Below are 7861 nucleotides of genomic sequence, written 5' to 3' on the forward strand. Positions count from 1 at the left end.
CTGAGAGACTTTTGTCACTCAGCATTGAAAAGAAAAATAAGTGTAAGGCTGGATTCACACGAGCACATTGCGCCCATAATGGACGGAACGTATTTCGTCGGCAAGTCCCGGACCGAACACAGTGCAGGGAGTCGGGCTCCTAGCATCATAGTTATGTATGACGCTACGAGTCCCTGCCTTTCCATGGAACTACTGTCCCGTACTGAAAACATGATTACAGTACGGGACAGTTGTCCCACAGCGAGGCAGGGACTCCTAGCGTCGTACATAACTATGATGCTAGGAGCCCGGCTCCCTGCACTGTGTTCGGTCCGGGACTTGCGGCCGAAATACGTTCCGTCCATGACAGACGTAACATGCTCGTGTGAATCCAGCCTTAGGATCAGTTCACACAGAGTTTTTTTGGCGCTGATTTGGAGGCATACGACCTCCTAATTTGAAAAGTCACCTGAAGCTTTATGAAAAATAGATATATAAATTAGTCATTGGTCCTGATAAGTGGGCGGTTACGTCCGGCTTACACAGAGTCTTTTGGCGCTGATTTTGACACGGAAATCACTTCGGAATCTGCACCAAAAAATGGTCAAAATCGCCCCCCATTGATTTCAATGGGAGGCAGAGGCGTTTTTTTCCTGGGCGGCTTGTGGCCGCTAGCAGGAAAAAAAAGTGGCATGTCCTCACTTGCTGCAGTTTCCGCCTCTGATCTTCCATTGAATCAATGGGAGGCAGAAAAAACCTGTGGCGCTCTTTACCAATCGTTTTTCGCAGTGTTTTTTGACCACGGTCCTTGCATTAGCTTCAATGGCTGCGGGCAAAAAACGCAGTGAAAAATGAATTTAACAGTACATGTAAGATAGGATGGACTATATTACAGCTGAATTGCATGTTTAAGAAGAATGGCAAAAAAGGGGAGGGAATGCCCACAAAGCCGAAAATCTGAAATAACAAATCTAGAAGTCGAGTGCTAATGACTTCATTACACAGTTGACAGTATGTCTGGAAAGAACGAGCCAGAGTTGGGAGAACCATACATTCTTGTTTGATAATATGCACGTATAAAATAAAGGCACTGAGACCTACTGATTATGTTTTGTGTAATTGACCCAATTATTCCATGTAGTGAGGAATTTGTGCCTTAAAAGTTTTTGGACTTTCTCCCGACACTGGTTTAATGTGGGGTCTAGCCTTCAGTATCCCTTCTTTTGAGTGGGATTAGAAGTTTTGCTGCTTGCATTAGCCCCGGGATCATACAATGTTTGCTGGTTGAAGGCACTTTGGGGTCGAGCAAATGTTTTACAATTTCCTTTCTGATACCCTCCCAAAATGTGGATGGTGTAGGACAAGCAAGAAAAAGTGTTCCAGGGGCAGTTGAACACCTCCATCAGGTGTCAGAACTAGAATTGTATTTTTTTTTTTGCTAATAAAATAGGTTGGGTTTCTATACCAGCGTGTTAATATTTTTAACAAGTTTTCCTAGACATGTTTATTTCCACTATTAGTGGTCACAACTAGCCACCACTTTTTTTCCTCTTGTTGGGATTCACAAAAAAAATTCTAAAATACAAAATAAAGTTGGTAAAATACACATAGGAGGAAACCAAATCTGCAAGCTACATAAGCTTTTTAAGGCCTGATTTACACGAGCGTGTGCGTTTTGCGCGCGCAAAAAACGCTGCATTTTGCCCGCGTTTGTACTGCGTATGCACTGCAGAGGGGATTAGTGGGACGCCCGCCTACAAATAGGCCAGCTGGCCCAACCCCTGCTTGCTGGTAAAAGCCTGTTTAGAACCTTATTTCCGCCTCTGCAGAAACCACAGTGTGTGTTTTTCCCTTCACGTTGGAATCGCCTTGACACCCAACTATTATGGCTTCGCCAGCGCTGGCGCGTGTGCTTCTTGTCTGGATGATCTCACGTCGGTTTGGCCAGCGCCGACACATGCTGCAGCACCAGACGCCTGTAAGAAGTCGCATTTGGGTTCATCCACTTGTGGCCCAACGTACAATAAAAGGCCATTTCCATAGCCTGTATGAGGACTTACGCCGGCATCCAGACAAATTTTGAGCCTTCTGCCGCATGTCTGTGGCCACATTTGACCTTCTGCTTGCGCAAACTCGCTCTGGTCTCACCTACCAGAATACCAACATGAGACGCTGCATTTCGGCCGAGGAACGGCTACTTGTGACCTTGAGGTATGTGTGAAGCTGCTAGAACTTAGTCCATGCCGCTGTCTGCTTCACCATCCCCCCACTAACATGTGTTCTGCCTTTCTTTTTCTTTCTCGTTCTTTTCTAGATTTCTGGCCACAGGCAATAGTTATCATTCATTGCATTTTGAATTTCTTTTGGGAGTCACCACCATTTCCTTCATTGTCATATCCACCTGTGTCGTGTTGTGGCAGAGGTTAAAGAGCACGGTCATGCCTCAGCCCACGACAGAACAGTGGCTAAGTATTTCAGAGGGATTTCTTAGAGCTACTGAATTTCCAAATTGCATTGGTGCCCTTGACGGCAAACACATTCGTGTGAGAAAGCCCCCACGCAGTGGCTCGCAATACTATAACTACAAGCAGTATTTTTCTATGGTATTGTTAGCCTTGGCGGACACTAATTATTGTTTCACTATTGTTGACATTGGCTCGTATGGAAGCTCGGCAGATGCACGCATATTCCGTACATCAAGAATGGGGAAGCGACTCGTGAATAGGCGACTGGTGGTGCCGGAACCTTCCATCCTCCCGGGCTCCAGCGGGCCCCCAATCCCGTATGTAATCGTGGCGGATGAGGGGTTTGCACTCACAAGGCAAGTCATGCGTCCCTTTGCAAGAAGGGGCTTGGATGACCGTCGGCACATGTTCAATCTCCGCCTGGGCCGAGCTCGGCGATGTGTGGAATGTGCCTTTGGCATTATGTCAAACAGGTGGCGTGTCTTTCTGTCAACAATGCAATTGTCCATGCAGAATGTCACACGTGTTATACAAGCGGGTGTAGTTCTGCATAACTTCTGCCGCATTAATGATGCTAACTTTGATGCAGAATATATCCTAACACATGCAGGCACCACTGACAATGTCCCGGTGATTCCTCTCGGCCGATCTGTCTCTTCCGGCCTTCGAGTGCGTGATACTTTGGCGGCATATTTTGAGTGCCCATCTGGACCCGCACCGTGGGGGGCTGATGACCTTTGAAGGGGTGTATGTTGTTTGGCGGCTTCACTACCCACATCACATGTGACCATTTATTTATTTCGTGTTTTTTTGGGGTGGGTGTTGGGTTAGGGACTCGCAAAACATGAGGACCCTTGACGCGGGTTGCGAGCTTACATCTCTCGGGGTTTGAGCAGGACTTTAGACAGTTGCCGACTTACTTTCCCCAGATATCATGTTGTGCGGACTACAGTTAGGAAAGTCCTATTGCAAGTGTACTTATTTTGCTTCGGGGCCCATGGCAGGACCTAAACTTTGCCATCGCTTGCAAGCCATGTCAAACCCCGAGAGATTAACTAAAACCTCATATCACGTGGGCATGCATTGGCCCAAAAGGCCAGAAGTGTGTGAGAGTGTAGGCAAAGGAAATGTGTGCCAAACCTTGTGTTGTGTGGTATAAATGAATAACAACACGAATTCAAACCATTAACCATGAAATTTTTTATTTAGGTCTTAGGACCAAACACAAACTTTTATCAGCAATACATAGACACCAACATGGTGTATAGTAATACACATCAAAAACATGAGCCCACAACAAACGTGGCCAGGCCTGCACCACACGAAACTGTGGCGTCCAAATCTATTGGCACCAACACACTCAGAGGTGTTGGTATTGTTGTCCTGGGGAGGCATACGCCTGCATTTCAGCACCACTATGCTGGACCTGGAGCTGGGTAGGTTGTTCCTCGCCAGCATAGTGGTGCTGATGTTGTGGGTGGAATGTTGGCCCTGCGAAGTGGGGAGCCATAGGGCGCATGTACGGATGCGGCTGGCCCATCTGGGGGACAGGGTGGAATTGGGCAGGCACCTGGGGCGTGGTTGGCGGCATGTATGCACTGCACCATTGCTCTATGGCCGTGAAACAGATGTTTGGATTGTGGGGCGGTCTGCAAGCGTCGATCAATGTGACTATCGACGCCTGCAGACGGCCCATACGGTCCATGGGCACCAGGCGTAGGAGGGGGACTATGCTGCGCCCGAACGCATCATTCCCGTCCTCTTCTGCGGCTCGCCTAAGATAGTCGAGGACCCGAGTATCGACCTGGGCAGCTGTGGAGGGCTGTGGTGCACGAACACGGCGACTGCGGGCACGCACGGGGCGCTCCTGTGCTGGAGAGGCGACGGGCCTTGCAGACTGGCCAGGTGCGGGCTCCTGGGGTGTCGGCTCGGTGCTGGGCGGCAGGACATTGGGAGCAGGAGGTTCTCGCAGAGACTCCCCCACGTCAGTCTCCTCTGCGGTGTCCTCCAAATTGTCGGTGGTTCTACAAGGAGAAAAAAACGTTAGAATACAATATAGAACATTGCCCACACCAACACGTTGGCAAACAGGACATTGCCAAACACACATTAGACACATGCAAAGGCATAAACTCTTACGTGCGCATCTCCATGATGTCCTTCCAGAACATGAGCTGCTTTGTGTAAATGTAGGGGCGTTTGCGAGATGCCCCATCTCCGCTGCGTCCCTTGTCACCCATCTCTCGCCTAAATTGATCACGGCAGCTCCGCCACCGTGTTTTGATATCTTGGACTATTGGATGTAACAAAAACATAACACGCCATCAGAACTATCACCTCTCACTTCCAAATGAAGGGCCCTGCAGTGCCAATGACGTGGGACACGGGGATGCACCTGCTCCACCTAAGTTTCTCGTGCTAATGAGCGGAATACACATACAGGGCCCCAGGTCTTCTATAGGGATGACAGGCATTGAGAGAAAATGCGTGGTACTCACCCAACCGAGTGCGGTCCCGGGTTCGGCCAGTCTCCCACTCTTGCTCAAACAGGTTCTGGGCGACCACCTCCCATGCGTCCTCCTTTACCGTTCTGTTGTGGTACTCCTCTGATCGGGTGTCCCATATTGCAGGATGGTCCTGGACAAAGAGGATGAGGCGCTCGACATCCATCCCGCGCGGCATGGCAGTAGAATAGATGACACGCTGAAAGCAACCTTGACAGAGTCTCCAGGCACTGGCTAGGCTTGCCCCCTCGCACTGGAAACGCAGGCACTTCCTGGTTTGGGTTTGCTTTGTCTAGCTTTATAGACTCTTTTGCATGGACATAACAGCTCTTGCATGCTTTTCGCGTTGTTTTCACGCACCCATTGACTTCAATGTGTGCGTGTTGCGTGAAAAACGCATGATTATAGAACATGTCGTGAGTTTTACGCAACGCACTCACGCTGCGCAAAATGCACGCATCGTCTAAACTGCCCCATAGAGTAATATAGGTGCGTACGACACGCGTGAAAAGCACGCGCGTCGCACGCGCGTATATTACGCTCGTGTAAATGAGGCCTAAAGCATAGGAAGCAAAAATGGGCAATTTATAGCAACAACTTAAGGTAATATTAGACTGACCGTGGAGGGCCCCAGTGCAAAAAACTGGATGTGGTCTGCTGCTCTCCAAGGCTGGGTTCACACGACCTATTTTCAGGCGTAAACGAGGCGTATTATGCCTCGATTTACGCCTGAAAATAAGGCTACAATACTTCGGCAAACATCTGCCCATTCATTTGAATGGGTTTGCCGACGTACTGTGCAGACGACCTGTCATTTATGCGTCGTCGTTTGACAGCTGTCAAACGACGCGTAAAATGACTGCCTCGTCAAAGAAGTGCAGGACACTTCTTTTGGAACGTAATTTGAGCCGTTCTTCATTGAATTCAATGAAGAGCAGCTCAAATGATGAGCCGTCAAAGACGCCTCGCAAAATGCGAGGAGGAGCTTTTACGGCTGAAACGACGCAGCTGTTTTCTCCTGTAATTTCAGACGTAAAAGCCAGCTAGCGTGTGCACATACTCTAACAGTTAATCTGAGATGCTCATCGTCAGCTTCTTCATGACTTTCTAGCAAATCCCTACCAACAAATTAAATTTGATGGTGAGGATTGGAGACACGTCCATTCCCTGCTTTTTAACACCTTAAATGTCTCAATCAATACTGATTGCACCACGAGAATTCCTGTTAGGTATGCCCTAAGGCACACACAATAATGTATTAGAATATACAGATATACCAATGTTATAACTAAACAACAGTAATGAAAAGTTTTCTACTGGGACTGATAAAAAAAAGTTTAAATATCAAAGTAAACATATGTAAATAAAAAAAAAAAGAATTAAATATCACTAAACAAAAAATATAGATCACAAGAACTGCAAGAACCTAAAGAATAAAAATAATTGTGTTATTATTGGTGAGCATTAAAGGGCGTAAAAAAGTTAAAATGAAATAAATAAATGTGAGATTGCTGTATTTTGCATCACTCCAACCCAAAAAAAAAACTAGAATTTTATTAAATGCTTACTTGGGCTCTATTCACACTATGTTTAGTGCATCCTTTGGACTTTCCATGGATGCCTGCGACATAAGTAACTGTATAACATAACGTTACATACGTTGCCCATAGATTATCATGGTAAAAAATGTCTTCTGCGCAGAACGTATTTTTTTCTGCAATTCTTGGCTGCATAGAAATGTTCAACAGGTTAAACTTTCTTATACAGCAAAAACAAAGGTATACCGACGTTTACTAGCCTGACGAATGCCAAAAGGCTACAACAACAAAAAAATAAGAAAGTTATGGCTGAGGCAGAAATGCGGAGAGGCAGACATGGAAAAAAACAGCCTGTGATTCCGAAGGAGTTAAAGGGGTTATCTGGGATTTTAAAAGTGGTGGCTTATTCTTAGGATAGGTCATAAATATTAGATCAGTGGGGGTCTGACACTCGGCACCCCTGCAGATCAGCTACTTGAAGAGGCCATGGTGCTCCTAAGAGCAGCCGATTACTTGCTTACGTGGATTTTGTTCGTACTTGTGAATGGGACATGCTCTATGACGAAAATAGCTGATCTCTATATTCGGCTATTTCCGCCATTCCCACAGACAGTGAATGGAGCGACGGACGCGTGCTCAACCGCCACTGCATTCAATGTCCTCCTCACAGCAATCGAGAATTGAGTAGGATTTTGGGGTTCGGGACCGCCGTTGTAACGATCGGTGGGTGTCCCAGTGGTGGGACCCCCAGCAGTCACAAAAATATCACCTATCCTCCAGATAAGTGATAATTTACGATTTTGGGAATACCCCATCAAGTAGATTATTACCCAATTAAAGATTACGCGCACATAGTTGTATCATTCTCAATTTCCGCTAGGCCGCTGAAGTCTCTGTAGTAATTTTTATTTTTTACATCTCAAGATCCCTGCAAAATAATCAGGATTTAGCCTTCCTTTTTGTATTTAAAATCTGCGGAACCTTTTACTAAACTCAACAGAAATCTAAAATCCATGGCGTAGAAAGCACGTACGGCTGATCTTTATAGAGGAAACAGTAAATTGACAAAGTCTGCTTGGCAGCTGGAATGGTACGCGGAGGATAAGGGAGAACAGTGACAAATATCTGCAGAATGTCAATGTACAGGCAGAAGCTGATGTTCAATTCAATGTGCAGTAAATAGAGATTATGCTGTAATAATGCTGCTCACACAAAAATAATAACTAGCTAACCCACATGTGGGCTGCATGGGATTTTATTGCAATAATATGCTAATTTCCACCTTCTTATATTCAATCCCTTTGGAGATTTAATTTTGTTTTGAGATTTTGCATGCTGCTCAGTGCCCGGGGAAATGTGTATGTATAAAGCAGCA

The sequence above is a fragment of the Rhinoderma darwinii genome, chromosome 11 (genome assembly GCF_050947455.1).
Source record: "Rhinoderma darwinii isolate aRhiDar2 chromosome 11, aRhiDar2.hap1, whole genome shotgun sequence".
In the NCBI taxonomy this organism is placed as follows: domain Eukaryota; kingdom Metazoa; phylum Chordata; class Amphibia; order Anura; family Rhinodermatidae; genus Rhinoderma; species Rhinoderma darwinii.